Source organism: Myxine glutinosa, chromosome 5, assembly GCF_964187855.1.
Source record: "Myxine glutinosa chromosome 5, kmMyxGlut1.1, whole genome shotgun sequence".
NCBI lineage: Eukaryota > Metazoa > Chordata > Myxini > Myxiniformes > Myxinidae > Myxine > Myxine glutinosa.
The window spans coordinates 125,761,495-125,778,179 of NC_136265.1; the positions used below are offsets into that span (position 1 = coordinate 125,761,495).

The 16,685-nt window shown below is 47.8% G+C and overlaps 1 protein-coding gene across 3 annotated transcripts in view; it reads left to right on the top strand.

The window, feature by feature from the left end:
• The window catches only part of LOC137427140 (ubiquitin carboxyl-terminal hydrolase 45), a 147,423-nt gene that overhangs the window by 82,996 nt on the left and 47,742 nt on the right, over positions 1–16,685 (top strand). The window lies entirely within an intron of this gene.

A 16,685-nucleotide genomic window follows, 5' to 3' on the forward strand; every position in this document is an offset into this window, starting at 1 on the left:
CGTGCGCACACTCGGTGTCAGGTGTGCTCCTGGGTTTTTCAATTAAATCTCTTTTGCTCAAACTCGGCCATCTGTAAAGATTTTTTTTCCTTTCTTTTTTTTCTTTTCTTTCTTTTCACTCGATAATACATCGACTTATTCCCATCCGAACCACCTCCCTCCCCCACCTGTTTCCTCAATGGAATATCATTGAAATACAGAGCGTGTCTGTAATCGGCATCTTTTGTAAAGACCAAAATTTGGTAACATTGTGTACTTTTTAATACGTTCTTCTTTTTTTCCCCCCCTGCGGTTGTTTGTCGAGCGAGTGCATTCTTGAGGGGCCACTCAACGAAATTCAATTTGTAATCTTCCCCGCATGCTTCGATGCTACATTTGTGCTTTTCTTTGACCGACGACAATTTGACTTTGCCCGCACTCGGCCTGGCTAATGGCCAAGGATTACTGCAATAGCGTCGCATCTGCTACTAGCTTCCACCTCGACCCCACACATCCCATTGTTCCTTTCCCTACCCTCACCCCCACCCCAATCCCACCCGACCTTTTGATTCCACCGTGCCTGTAACGAGACACATTTGTAACTTTTAGTGAACTTTTAATTTGAAACTTGTTAAACTGCTGATGTTCTGATGTTGTCTTTGCCACCCCCCTTCCACTCCCCCAGCCCGCTCTCCCACCCCACTCCCTCCCTCCTACCCCTGCCCACTCTCCCTCGATAACTCCATTATAACCAAATGCCGGCTGCATGGTCACTCCGGCACGGAAACATTGGGTGTCCAGGGTGTATGTACCACACTGTAGGATTCCTGAAGCATGTTAAAATTCCGTCTCCATAATCGCTTGTACTTCACGCTGATGAACGAATTCAATTAATTTTTATTTTCCATCGCTTTTGGAATGACTGAAGTTGTCTTAAGTGCGCTCAGAATTGCACAACTTTCAGAAGTTTTCCGACAAATTCATGGCCACTTTTTAGCTCAACTGGAAAGTAGTTCCAGAGAGCTTGTAGGGTGGTGCGCCATCCATCCGTAAACACTTGCAACTTCTATGAAACTGCCGATGGGATTGTGAGCAAACTTGGCGAAAATTATATTTGGTATGTTGCAACTTAACTTTGTTCACAACATTAAGAAAGTCGGGATCTTATGGGGTTTACCGGGGGTAAAATGAGTCAAAGCTTGACCTAACAAAATAGGTATTTGCTTTCTTAGAAACTACACACATAGTTCCGATGAAACTTCACCACAACCTTCATCGTCCATGTTGTACCAAAGTTTATTCACGGTATTAAAAAAAAATCGGGGTCTAAGAGGGATTTTTTTTTTTAACCTCACCTGGAACGAAGTTCAGGGGAGCTTATGTGATGGTGCGTCGTCAGTCCGTCCATCCGTAAACACTTGCAACTTCTTCTCTGAAACCGCTGAAGGGATTGTGACCAAACTTGGCACAAATGATATTTGTTGTGTTGTGACTAAAGTTTGTTCACGGCATTAAAAAAAAATCAGGGTCTAAGGGGGTCTACCGGGAGTCAAATTGGATCCAGGTTTGACCCCCCAAAATAGGAATTTGCTTTTCCCTCTGAAACTACACACACTATTGCGATGAAACTTGACCACAACCTTCACCACCCGTGATGTACCGAAGTTTGTTCACGGCACTAAGAAAATCGAAATCTACGGGGGGTTGAAGTGGGTCCAGGTTTGACCCCCCAAATTAGGTATTTGCTTCCTTCTCAGAAACTACACACGCAATTTAGATGAAACTTCACCACAACCTTCATCACCCGTGATGTACCAATGTTTGTTCAAGGCATTAGAAAAATTGGGGTCTGAGTAGGTATACGGGGTTGGGGGGAGGGGGGGGATTTCCCCCAAAATAGGTGTTTTTTGTTTAAAGTCTTATTATTATGTTAGTATGATTCTACATGCTATTTTGTCTCCTAACAAAATTTAAGGTGTGTTGTAGTTGCTCTGAGACGTACTGATTCCGAATATGCCTTTGGTTTTTCTCTGCGATGAGTAGTTCTCGAGTTATAAGAGGACAAACAAACAAACATACTTTACTGCTTTATATATATAGACTAGCAGAAGTACCTGGCATTGCCGGGCGGGGGAGGAGGAGGGGAGGGGGAAGAGGAGGGGAGGGGAACGGGGGGGGAGGGGGAGGGGGAGGGGAGGGTGTGGGGGTGCCCGGGGGAAGAATGGCCCCTCCCCCCCTCCCCCTCCCCCCCTCCCTCCCTTCCCCCTCCCCCCCGTTCCCCTCCCCTCCTCTTCCCCCTCCCCTCCTCCTCCCCCTCCCCTCCTCCTCCCCCTTAATACCAGGGGGGTTGACTCAGCCTGTCATCCTACCGAGGTCAGCAAATTGAGTACCAGTTCACTGGTAATTCCCTGTGTGCCGCAAGAGGCGCCTAACAGGGTTGGCGGCACGAACCCGGAAGTCAGAACTCATTGTCTTCAAATAAATGTAGCATGTATGTTTCACTCTCTGTCACATGCCGTTGGTCCCATGTCAATTGGATGAAGTTGAAAAATTAACATTACGAAGTTTCTCTGGGACGTACTGATTCCGAATAATGAAGTTGAAAAATTAACGTTCCGAAATACGCTCATTACGCTAACAGAAGCGCTGGCGCTGCGAAGCGCGAGAGGGAGCGCTGCGCTCCCTCCCTTCGATTCCCTCCCTCTTCTGCTAGCGTTTCTGCGCTAATACGCTAATTTAAAAACCCGAAGTTTTTTTAAAATTTAAGGTGTGCTGTAGTTGCTCTGAGACGTACTGATTCCGAATATGCCTTTGGTTTTTCTCTGCGATGAGTAGTTCTCGAGTTAAACAGGACAAACAAACAAACATACTTTACTGCTTTTTATATATACTAGGGCGTGCCCGTACGTGGGTGCAAAAAAACATGCGTGCAAACAACAACAACAAAAAAAAACTTTGAAACCACGTGGCAGTAACGACCACAGAACCCCCCCCCCCCCCCCTCTATTTACATGAAATGGTTTGGTCCATTCGCAAAGCCAAAGCGAACGCTTGGTAAATAAATCGCCATAGCTCGGTAACTACTTCTCCGATTAATATGAAACCTTGAAAAGGCACATCCTCGGGTCCCCAGCAATATACCTGGCAAGTTTCAAGTATATCGGACCCGTGGTTGTCGAGAAACAGCGGTCACAGACGAACACACACACACACACACACACAGACACACAGAGATTACTGGAATTATAGATAGATTGTTACAGACGCGGTTTTAGATGTTAGTTTACCGAGCGGTTTGGTATTACCGCGTCCGAACAGTTACTCCCCGATTAGAACCCGATCCCGCCCAACTCACCCGATTCCACTCGAACGTTGGCCGAATCGCGCTACGCTAAATCAATGATGGAAAGGACACAACGGCTGGGATTAATGAAACGACACAAGGGGGTACAGTTCTCAAGACCTCCGGAGGAGGATATAATTGGTGATGCAGAAAAGGGTAGATTACACGGCAAGAGGTAAAGCACAGAACAGATGGGCACTTAGACACAGTCTTATCTTATCCCCGACAGACCACAGACAAACGGGACAAGACTGACTTACACAGGGATTGATGGCAAGGAAGGACAGGCAGTCGATAGCACAAGGTGCACCTTGGCTCAGGGGCAGAATCAAACGCGGTCCGGTCCAGAGATGCGGGGAGGTATTCAGCGCTCGGAGGTGGCGTCTTCTCTCTCCAAGCTGAGGGCGCATCTGACGTCACCTCCCTCTTTCTGCGCATGCTCAGCGGGGAGTGACACGCCCTCGGCTCGTTAGCTCCGCCCCAGATGGAATCGGTCCGCCGCTTCTATTGGGTGCGGGGGGTTACCGGGCTCCGCCCTTGACGAGGAGCTGACAGCGAGCCCCTGCGTGGTAACCCCGTCGGAGCACATGTTCAATGGCGGCTAACCAAGCCGGAGTGAGGACGCACACTCCCCGCGCCGCCGCTGTTGTTGTTGTTGTTGTTGTACCATGAGGAAGAGCTGCGGGGAGGTATTGGGAGGTCCTAAACTTTCTAACGGTGCCATACAATCACATTCTGGTGCAACGAAGAGTCAGAATTAATGGAAACGAGTCCTTAACTGACATAGACTAAGAATAACTAGCAAGATGTCCTATAGTTGTCTACGTGAGATGCGGTGGACCTGGATGCGACATTTAATGGGGGAAATAGGGGAAAGTCGGGTCTACAGAGTGTTGTTTACAGAAAATGGGACTAGGGAATGGGGGATTGGGGATAGTTGGGAAGTATTGGGGAAATAGGGGAATATTTACAAGCGGATATGGATGGAGGCCAATCTCATATCCGCAACATTGCACCCTTCTCTACCTCGGGGCGTCCCGACCCGATAAATTTTTACTTACTTTAGTGTGGCACTCAGATGTAGTTCCCTCTACTATTAACTCAACCCTGAGTGCGACAGTTTTACAGATGTTCACAAATGAGTAAATATGTCCCCCTGCGACGTTGCACCCTTCTCCTCACAGAAACACACCCACAGGATAACCGAATCGCGGAAAGAATCCTCAAACTAAACATACAGCCGGTAGGGAGCATTATTTACACAAGACTGATATTTACACTACGATCCAGGACCTGTTTTTGAGGAACACATGCAGATGTTATGCATAGAGAGAGAGAGCACCCATGCCAGCATCGATACACCAACCCACGAGTGCCCTGTGGCCTACGGCCTTTAATAATGGGCAGAGCACCCCGTCCAAGCACCAAAAGCACCACCCCAAACATACAGTCAGCACCATCCGGTGCACCAATAAAGTGTTCATAGTCACCGGTGGTGTCGCAGCCGGCCGATGTTCTGCCGCTGGTCTTGCCTTCTTGAAGTGCACTTGGCCCTCTTGCTTCTTTAAAAATAAAGAAAGGCGCCAACCGCGTCCATTTCTAAATTGTGGCCGTCAGGGGGGCCAACTATAAGTGGTTCACCTGTATGGCATAGGTGCCACGTTGACCCAGAGGTCCATCAACGGGTGGTGCTTGCCCGCAAAAGAACTGCGGTCCATTGTGGGCGGCCACAAAAATTGCGGTCCATATGGTGTATCGATCCAGGCAGCAAGCAGCGAAAGTACAGGCCCACAACTGCGGAGCCAGCACCCCTCTCTCCTCTCTCTCTGCCCCAAAGCCAGATCCTCGGAGGTGGGAGACAAAAGAAAAGACAAGTGAGTAAGGTGGTAAGGGCGCAAAAGTGCATGCAATACAAGGTGATGCACACTGGGGGCACATGGGAACCAGGTGAGACAGGTACGTTCCTACCGTACGCCCCCCCCCCCCCCCACCAGGTAACCTACATTGCCCCTCCCTTACCCCTTACTGTATCCACAAAACACAACACTACCCATAAACATCTACTTTACACATCAACAAACGTCCCTACTGTCTTCCCCGTTCCTCCCATAAACCAAATTCGTCTTCTCTCCCTCCTAACCAATCAAATTTGCCATTTCCAACTCTCATCAAAATTTGCCATCTCCAATTCATCATCAGTCCCTCCTAAGGAGGGAGAGATGGAATCACCCCAATGTCTCATCCACGTCGTGATGCGTCTCACAAATCCAAACAGCAATTCTCATTTCCTGCAACACAAAACAAAGAAAACACAGGTGTGGAGTCATCATCATCACCTCAGGTAAGTGGCTGCGTATGGTGCGACAGGTTCATCAATCCTAACTATTTCCTAAATGACTTTAACAACTTTACATTACCCGGGGTCTTTCCCTGCCAATCCATTGGCCAACTTACACTATGGGTTCTAAAAACCAATTCCCATTGACCAAACTGTGGTGCTTCTCAATTTGGGGTCTCACTCCCCCGATTCAACACTCGGTGCCCTCGCACCATTTCTGGGCTGTGACGTGTAGCTCTCCCAGCAGGTCTACCCACCTGCACACCTCCACCACTGTAGTTGCCACCCGAGCTTACCTGCTCCTCACCCTAACCTAACTAACTGGGGAAGGCCCTCTCGCACTCTCACCCCCTCAGTGCCCTCTCTGGCACGGGCTGCCCGATCCACACCCGGGATCCTCAGGCACCCACTGACACTAACGGCTCCCAGAGCCCACCTGCGGCCTCACCTGGCCGACATCCTCACAGTGGTGGAGTGCCAAAACCAACTACACACACTAACAGGCTACACGCCCAGCAATTTCCACAACACTAATGCACCCATCCAAATACCATTCTGTCACCCGCACCACAGATGCCAATATCCAACCACAATTTACCTATACCCTCTACCTAACACTTACACTACCCGCCCCGGGTACTCGTGAAAGGGGTCCACTCTTCCCCCATCCACACCTTCGCACCATGCACACCACTCCGTACCACTTACTCCATGTATTCCACACACCTGTACTTGCACACCTGTGCTCTCACACCTGGTGCCACCTGCACCCTTCTCTCCCCAAAGCGCATTCGCGCTGATCCACAACACTCACTACTCATACACTGCTCCACACACCTGTTCAGTTGCACACCTGTGCAATCACACCTGTTCAATTCTCAACCACACGGCATCATCTCATCTAACTACTCCCCTCTGAAACTTGCGCTTCCCAGTCGTCCCTTTAAACTATTGCGCTCCCTCGTCATTATCATCCACACTAATCTACCTGCGTCCCCACTACAGGTATCATTGTCGCTAACTAACCTTAACGTCACCTAATGTCATCTTCGCTAGATCCCTACACACCATATCCTAACCCACCCGGGCTAGTTTTCACTGCCATACACCCCATAAACTATTTCTCCTTTGGCCCACTCTTATGGGAAGGGTGGCAGGGATGCCACCCTTACCCACCGTCATACGGCGCGAGTGGGACCTTGTGGGACCACCTCGGATGTGAGTCGTTGCCCGCCTGCTGGACCCTGTGCGTCGCCCCTTGCGGGGTCAGCGCGGGGCCTAACCGGCCGGGCCCCCACAGTACATTACCCCCAAGGGGCTCTCGTGCCTCCCCTGTCCCTCTAAAAACTACCCCTGTTGGTGTCGATGCATGGGTCACACTTCCGCAACCCGCTACCCATTCCATACCACCACAACCTTGCTCACTCACACCTCGCACCTCTCCCATCACCGGACCCTCTCGCCCGCACCCTCGTTCCATACCCTCCGTACCAGCCATACACCTCACTCTTGGCCTCTCACGAACATCCGGGTCTATCTCGACCCCCAAGCTTATTAAATCACCTGGCGCATCATACGCACGACCATATTGGTCACCAATTACACCGGGTCCTCTTTCTCTTCGCTTCTCCTCCATCACCTGCGAATCCCTCATCCGGTTAATGAGCACATCATCACGATCCGAACACAGACTTTGGACCAATTCTTTTACTTCCTCCTTTATCTCTTTCTTATCCTCTCTCCGTCGCTTCTTAATTTCGCTCACCCCTTCTTCCACTTCTTCTAATTTCTGCTTCACCTCCTTCATCTCCTCGTGCGCCCCCTTAAGTTCTTCCTCTAACTCCACTTTATTTTTTTCTATGTGCTCCCGCACCTCCCGCTCTTTAACCTCCATCACCTCTACCACCTTGTTCATTTTCCTCGTCAGGTCCTCATGTACCGTCTGACACTCTTTTTTAATTACCCCTACGTCCTTTTTCATCTCCTTCTGTGTCGATTTTAAACCCTCTATTACCGCTGTGTTCTTCTTTACCTGGTCCCCCAACTCCTTTTGTCCCACTGTCAGTTGTTCTACTCCCAGCGTCAACTCCTCTTTGCCACCTTGCAATTTTACAGTCCCCTTTCTCACCTCCTTCTCCATGCGCTCCTTACAGTGCCTCACCTCCTCGCGCACTCCTCCGACCTCCTCACTCACCCCTCTTCTGATCTCTTCTCCCATCACTTGCATCTCCTGCCCAGATGCCACCCTCATCTGCTCCATTTCCTCCCTGTGAGCATCCAATTTAGTTTCTACCCCCATTCTGACCCCCTCTATCTGCTGCCCCATTTTTTTAACTTCCCTTTCCGCTTGGTCCCTCATGTCCCTCAATTTGCCTTCCATACTGTTTTCTAACCCCTCTAACCCCTCCTTCATCCCTTCCATTTGATTCTCCTGAACGGCCATTCTGTTTTCTACCCCCATTAACCCCTCCTGTATTTCCCCTAATCTATTGTCTAATCCCTCTATTCTACTCCCTAACCCTCCGATCTGGGCCCCCATCCTTTGTTCTAACCGTTGGCTATTGGCCCCCATGTCCTCCCTCAATTTCTCGCTATTGGACCCCATTTGGCCCTCCAATCGCTCACCCTGAGCATCCATCCGGTTCCCCATTACCCCCATTTGGTTTCCCATTACCCCCAATTGCTCACTCTGCAGTTTGAGGGACGCCTGCATTTGCGCCATAAATTGCTCCATGAGGGCCTGCATTTGGGCCATCCCTCCCACTTGTGCAGCGTGTGCGGCCGCCGTAGCTATGTGCGAGGCGCCATTTTGCGAACCTGCTGGCCTCACTGCTTCGCTCTCCTCATGTCCCTCATGTCCCTCAATTTGGTCCTGGATCGACCCTGCCTCACTCTCCTCTACCGGAACCCAGCCGTCTTGATCCGCCATAGCGCGACTTTCAAAATTCGGGTTTTTATTTTTGTAAAACAAAATCAAATTTCGCCGTTAATAATTTTGAGCGCGTGAAGCGCGCTTCGGGTCCGATCTCACTCCTCGACACCAATTGTTACAGACGCGGTTTTAGATGTTAGTTTACCGAGCGGTTTGGTATTACCGCGTCCGAACAGTTACTCCCCGATTAGAACCCGATCCCGCCCAACTCACCCGATTCCACTCGAACGTTGGCCGAATCGCGCTACGCTAAATCAATGATGGAAAGGACACAACGGCTGGGATTAATGAAACGACACAAGGGGGTACAGTTCTCAAGACCTCCGGAGGAGGATATAATTGGTGATGCAGAAAAGGGTAGATTACACGGCAAGAGGTAAAGCACAGAACAGATGGGCACTTAGACACAGTCTTATCTTATCCCCGACAGACCACAGACAAACGGGACAAGACTGACTTACACAGGGATTGATGGCAAGGAAGGACAGGCAGTCGATAGCACAAGGTGCACCTTGGCTCAGGGGCAGAATCAAACGCGGTCCGGTCCAGAGATGCGGGGAGGTATTCAGCGCTCGGAGGTGGCGTCTTCTCTCTCCAAGCTGAGGGCGCATCTGACGTCACCTCCCTCTTTCTGCGCATGCTCAGCGGGGAGTGACACGCCCTCGGCTCGTTAGCTCCGCCCCAGATGGAATCGGTCCGCCGCTTCTATTGGGTGCGGGGGGTTACTGGGCTCCGCCCTTGACGAGGAGCTGACAGCGAGCCCCTGCGTGGTAACCCCGTCGGAGCACATGTTCAATGGCGGCTAACCAAGCCGGAGTGAGGACGCACACTCCCCGCGCCGCCGCCGCTGTTGTTGTTGTTGTTGTTGTACCATGAGGAAGAGCTGCGGGGAGGTATTGGGAGGTCCTAAACTTTCTAACGGTGCCATACAATCACATTCTGGTGCAACGAAGAGTCAGAATTAATGGAAACGAGTCCTTAACTGACATAGACTAAGAATAACTAGCAAGATGTCCTATAGTTGTCTACGTGAGATGCGGTGGACCTGGATGCGACATTTAATGGGGGAAATAGGGGAAAGTCGGGTCTACAGAGTGTTGTTTACAGAAAATGGGACTAGGGAATGGGGGATTGGGGATAGTTGGGAAGTATTGGGGAAATAGGGGAATATTTACAAGCGGATATGGATGGAGGCCAATCTCATATCCGCAACAATATATATATGTATGTATGTATGTATGTATGTATGTATGTATGTATGTATATGTATATATATATGTATATATATATATATAACACAGTTTGTGTGTGTGTGTAATGTTACCGATAGACTCCTAAACGGAGAGGCTCACGTATTTGATATTTGGCACAGACATGGCCATTGAGCCTGGTAAGAACATAGCCGACCTAAAAATTGATTTCATAATATTTTGAAACCATATTTTTACCTCAGCGCATTTCAGCGAGAAATATTATGCACGAAATCTGACCTGTCGCAGAGCAGCGTGCTGATTCGCTCAGAGCGATCACGTGATGTTCCTTGCCGCCATTAACTCAGTTACGCGTTCGCACGTATTTCAGAGCGAAAAGCAATTGCCTTTTTTCACATTTCAGTGACGAACATTGCCATTCACACCACATAGGTTTTTTTCCCTTTCATCTTTAGATCCATATTTTTTGCCATAACGTAGTGCATTATGGCTCTCTCGAGCTCGAGTTAGCCAATCACCTGGGAGCATGAGGCCACGTTGGCCACGCCCACGACAGGACGCAGAGTTGCAATCGATCGCTCAGAGCGATCACGTGATGTTCCATCCCGTCACACGTTTGCACGTAATTCAGGGTGAAAAGCGATTGCGTTTTTTCACCTTTATGCGATCGTGTTTTGTGTCGATTTTGTGCGATATGAATTAAATTTTAATTCATATTTCGTGTTTACGAATTCGAATACGAAGGATTTCCCCTTTCCCCTTTCGATTTCGAATACGAATCGAATACGAGCTTGTCGAGAGGGCGAATGTACGGGTCTCCCTTCCCCCGCCCGGCAACGCCGGTACTGGAGGGCGTGGGTCACAGGATCGGTGAGTCTCCAAAATCCGCTCCGTGCTCTTGCGAAGATGCAGGACGATGTCGCGATTGTTGTGCTGCTCTCCGACCATGAGAACTGCAACGTCATTGTTGACTGGCCCTCCCCTTCCCTCCCCCGTCCGTCCTCCCCCTCCCCCCCCTCCCCCTCCCCCTCTTCTCCACCTCTCCCACACCCCCTCCCCCGCCCGGCAATGCCGGGTACTTCTGCTAGTATGTGTACATATATATATATATATATATATATGTATATGTATATATATATATGTATATATATGTATATATATATATATATATATATATATATATATATATATATATATATATATATATATATATATACGTATATATATATATATATATATATATATATATATATATATATACATATATATATATATATATATATATATATATATATATATATATATATATATATATACTAGACGACCCATGACCCGTTGGGTCAGTCAGTTTGAATAGATATGAGAATAGAACTAAAGCGAACGCTGGACATCATCAAGGAGATTATTTGGGCCAGCAAGCCATAAGGCTCACCTCTCCAGCGTTCTAAATCACTTATCTGTGACACGTGATTTCGGCCCTTATCTCCGATCACGTGTTTTTTTTTTGTTTGTTTGTTTTTTTTAGAAAAAACACGCGACCCGTGGACTACCACGATTTTGTTGTCAGAGGACACTTCTGATGACGATGTTCTTTGTCGACGATCCTCCATTTACATAAACTCGCACGTTCTCTTTCCTCTTCCCTCGACTGAGCGCCACATACAGCTGACCATGCTGGAAGACCGGTTTCTCCAGGTAGACCAGCACATTCTCCATAGTTTGCCCTTGCGCCTTATGGATCGTCATTGCGAAGCAGGATTGTATGGGGAACTGGCAGCGCTGCAAAGGGATATCCTCAGCTTCCGACAGATTTAGTCGGATCCGAGGGAGCATTACAGTTTCGCCTTCAAACGTTGAACTTATGAGCCTCGCAACTATAATATTTCGAAGCATGTCCTCAACAATCATGCGCGTCCCGTTGCAAAGTTTCGGAGGGTCCATGTTCCACATCAAAATGATAGGGGATCCTTTTTTGAGCTCGAGGTTGTGCGGCGGCAATCCCGAGACTTCAACGGAATCTAGGAATTCCGTTGGGAAGTGCGTCGCATCAGTACCCTCAGTCACACTGTTGAACGCAGCATACTCCTTGCTAGCACCAGGGAACCTTGTGATGCATCTTGAATTGATGTTTCGCATCATATCGTTGAGGGGCACTAATATAGACCTTGCTGAAAAAACCTCCATCGGATTGGCGAATGATGGATATATGGTATCGATGCACTCATCGAGCCCACTCGCTGTCAGCAGTATATCCTCTGGCAAATCTATCTCATCATCCACATTTTTCTCGATTCTATCCTCGCCGATGTCGAGCAAAAATCTTGAAAACTGCCCACTTCCGTCGGTCAGTCGCATATTAGTTCTCAAGTGAAACATTCCAAAGCTCTGCCATAAGTAGGACTTCTTTATGCACGCATTCTCAACGTCAGCATCACACCCTCTTTTCACCACGGGCAGAAGTTGACGGAAATCACCACAGCATATCGTCAAGATCCCTCCAAAAGGCTCGTCTTTGTCACATACATCACACAACGTGCGATCCACAGCCTCGAAACTCTCTCTCCTGATCATAGGACACTCATCCCACACGATGAGTTTTGTACTTCGAAAGAAGTCTGCGATAGTGGAATTTTTATCGATGTTGCATACGCCATCTTCCCTCGGTGTCAGAGGGATTTGGAACCTTGAGTGCGCTGTTCTTCCACCAGGCATGAGGGTAGCAGCTATGCCAGATGAGGCCACCGCAAGGGCAACTTCTCCACTCGCTCTCACTTTAGAGAGAATCAGGTTAATAAGAAACGTCTTCCCTGTGCCTCCAGGCGCGTCAATGAAAATCATTGATGACTGATTCGTGCGGATGCAACCGCACGCAAAGTCATAGACAACTCTCTGCTCATCATTGAGCAGAAGCTGCCTTTCGTCTACGATTCGCTGTTGTTCCTCAGTGTCGTATTGGAGTTCTCTCAGTAGGTGAATGTTGGCAATCCCTTCATGACGAAGAACAGTCGTTGGAGTCGGCAAGTGAAAATGTGCAACAGTTCTGTTCAACAATTGCAGTTTCTTCTGCAAATACGATAGAGCCAAGTCATGATGGCGCTCGTTGATGGCAATATTGGGATCATTTGCAGATCGTCGATGAGCTAGAAGATAATCTTCAGCCATAGCGTCCTTGAAACGTTCCCATAGATCCAATGGATTGTCGACTTCACTTTGTGTGAGGAGCACAACGAACAAATCCCTCATGGGTCTGGGAAGGCGTGTCCTCTCAGCATCCTCCAGAGTCTCGCGCCAGACAGCGTCTCCTTGCAGCAAACCCATTTCTCTGCAAGTGTCTTTGAATGTGGGTAGAATGACATTATCACACGTTCTCAGGACTTCGAACGAAGTCGGCCCTCTCACGTGGTGGAGGAGTAGTCGGAAATAGTACAGGTCACCAGTACGCGGCGAAACAGTGTAAACTCGTCCCAATATGTCATCCTCAAACATTCCAGGGTTGCCCTCCACCGGTCTGCCCTGTTTTCTTCGTTGCCATCTCTTCTTGGTCCATGTATAGAATCTCGGAACATCCACGTACAACAGTGTCTTAGCGAAATGGTCACGTCTGCAAAGATCCATAAACTCTGTCAATGTGGTTTTGGCCATATTGGGATTATTTCTTTGTTCACGAACGTTCCCAGCAAAAAATACCTGTTGTTCATTTGGCAGATGTACTCCTAAATGGATAACGGCCGGCTTCCTGTCATGGACTGAGAATCCAAGAATGGAGGCAACAGCCTCTGAAGGTCCAATGTATCTACCCGTCAAGTACTCCGTTATCTCGTCGTTTGTGCGCAGTGCATACGTAGCTTGATCGCTACCTTTCATGGCATACTTAATAACATACTTGATCGACTTTATAGAGCAGCATATTTCAACGTTGATGTGGCAATCAAACGTTTTCAGGAGATAGAGATTATGGGGAACAACCCACTGATTTGTAACAGGTCGTCGTTGCCTCCCTTCTTGGTGCCCTTCAAATCCTCCCATTTCTGGGGATCTTCTTCTATATATGGGGTACGAATCGTCTCCGCACCGTGTGTACGGAGCATATGACCGCGGGTATCTGTGTCTGCATGCTCCATTCTTCCAGCATCCAGTTGCTGTGGAACAATATGGACCATGGATCATGTGCTTCAACACCAGTCTGTGTCCCTCTGGATCTTCATCGGGATCTGGTATTTCAGCTTGTACAAATCGATCATAGTCTTGTGGTCTCGGCTTTGAAGCTTCATCGAGCCACAGCAAACAGTGTATGTGAGGGAGACCTCGCTTTTGGTACTCCACACACACAACGTGAGCGATACAGTTCCCGAAGAAGCCTTCTGATCCAGTGAGGTATTTAATGAACACCGTTTTCTTCAACTCGAACACTCTCGCAATGAGATCCGGTCTGTCGTTCTCACTTTGGTGAGGAAACAGGTTATTGGAGATTTCATGCCACTTTGGATTACACGTCATAGTGATGAAGTAGGTCGCGTTACCATATTTTCTTACGTACATCATGGCATCTTGACATCGCTCCATCATATACCTCGGCCCCCCTACAAATGTCGATGACAGTAGTACGCGGCGTCCGATGTTGGACAAATCGTCATTGTCATTGAGAGCATCAGTGAAGCCACTGTATGTAGCAGACCTCAGCGATGCCTGGTTCAGTCTTATAAACGCCAATCTTGTGCCTTCCATTTTGGCTGCCATATCAACAAGATACTGCTGGAACAGACGCCCCCCTCTGAGGAGGTAGTTGAACTCATCCTCGTGGTTCATTATTCGGTAGGAGTAGCATTTCATGGCAGTCAATCTCCTGCCATTGGTCATGTTCATTTCGGGCTGCCATCCGTCATCTCCGAATGGGAAGAAGAGAACATACTGGAGTGCGTCGTAAGAACGGTGCAACTCAGAAATACTTTGCAGCGCTCCTCCTCTTGCTTTCAATACAATGTGGCGCGCTGTAGCTTGAGGATCGACAGTATTCTTCACAACGACACCCACTTCATCAGCGATTTGACCATTGAACCTCCTCTCATGTTCACCAGCTGGTCTCCTGTTGGGATCAATAAGAACGAACGCCTCTGGCAAATTGCCTATTTCCTCGCGTGCCATGCGGAACGAGTGAACGTAAGGATTCACTTGTCTCAGCACGGTCTCTAATGCTCCAACTACATCACGGTGAATACCAGCATTGGTGAGTATCCGCATCCTCAACTGTACGCTGTCATGTGGATCTAAGAAATAAATTTGGAGGAATTTCGGTTGTTCATCCGCATTTGGCAAGAAGGAACCGATACGATGATGTATTTGACCCTGAATTATGACCGATGGGCTCCATGCACCATGCCGAGGAGAAACTTGGCTTCCTCCAAATGATGTCATTTGAAATAGACAGTTGTATTGTCTGATGTTCCTGCGGAATTCGTTCGCTGTGGGTCCATCGCCGGCAAACAGATTGTGTAATTGATGGGGTAAAGGTCCTAGATTTCCCAAGGACACCTTTCCATTCGTGCAGCAAAAATGAGCTGTTTCACCTTGGAAAAGAAGCGCTCTACAATGTGGACAAATCTTGTCCATCGCACCGACGTCAGCAGAAGTGAAATTTCTTGCATTCTGCGTGTTTCTCTGCCTTGTCTCAAGAACTTCCCTTATCCTATCTCTTTCTCGCTGCTCCTGAAGACGCTGTGCCGTCTCCTCTGCAGATTCCGCATCTCTCCTCGTACGATCTCTTTCTTGCTGCTCTTGATGGCGCTGTGACGTCTCCTCTGCAGAATCCGCATCCCTTCGCAAGCTGACTCTCTCTCGTTCCTCCTGAAGACGCTGCGCTCTCACCTCCTCCGTCTCAGCACTCCTTCTCATCCTTGCCCTTTGTCTTTGCAGCTGAAGGCGCTGTGACCTTTGCTCAGGCGTTTCAGCATGTCGTCTCTTCCTTTGGCTTTCTCGTTGCTGCTGAAGACGTCGTGATCTCCCATCGTCTGTTTCAGCACCCCTCGGAGATACTGCTTCCGCACGAGAACTTGAAGGAATGTTGCTATTCGCGTCCATAGACGTGAGGTGTGATTCGTTGTCCGCGTCCGTAGCGCCGTCGGAGGGTTGATACGACATTCTTCCTGCAAATAGTATTGTTTTTGTGCTATCGTTTTGCCGATCATCAAATGACAAATAAATTACATTGTGACAATTAAAGATTTCAAATAAACCTATTTAAAGTGTATGCGCATATAAATAATTTTAAAAATCGAAGAAATATCTCTCGGTAATTTCCTGAAACATTTTACTTCCGGGTAATAATGTTGAATGAAATAACGAAGATATATACTGTATGCCTGTTATTTTAGGCGGTGTATTTTCGTATATCAACGTGGCACGATTTTTTTAATATATCTCTGCAATTTCCCGTGTGTGCGTGAATGTTCTCAATTATTTCTTTTACCGAGTCTAAAACCATCGATAAAAATGAAATCAGATGGAAGCGGTAATAATAAAAAAAATCGAAGAAATATCTCTCGGTAATTTCCTGAAACATATTTTTGCCGATCATCAAATGACAAATAAATTACATTGTGAAAATTAAAGATTTCAAATAAACCTATTTAAAGTGTATGCGCATATAAATAATAAAAAAAATCGAAGAAATATCTCTCGGTAATTTCCTGAAACATATTTTACTTCCGGGTAATAATGTTGAATGAAATAACGAAGATATATACTGTATGCCTGTTATTTTAGGCGGTGTATTTTCGTATATCAACGTGGCGCGATTTTCTTCCCGATTTTTTTCAACCGAGTCTAAAACTATGTAAGCGACTGTGAAAAATGAAACGATATATCGAATTTGATTTGAAATAAAGC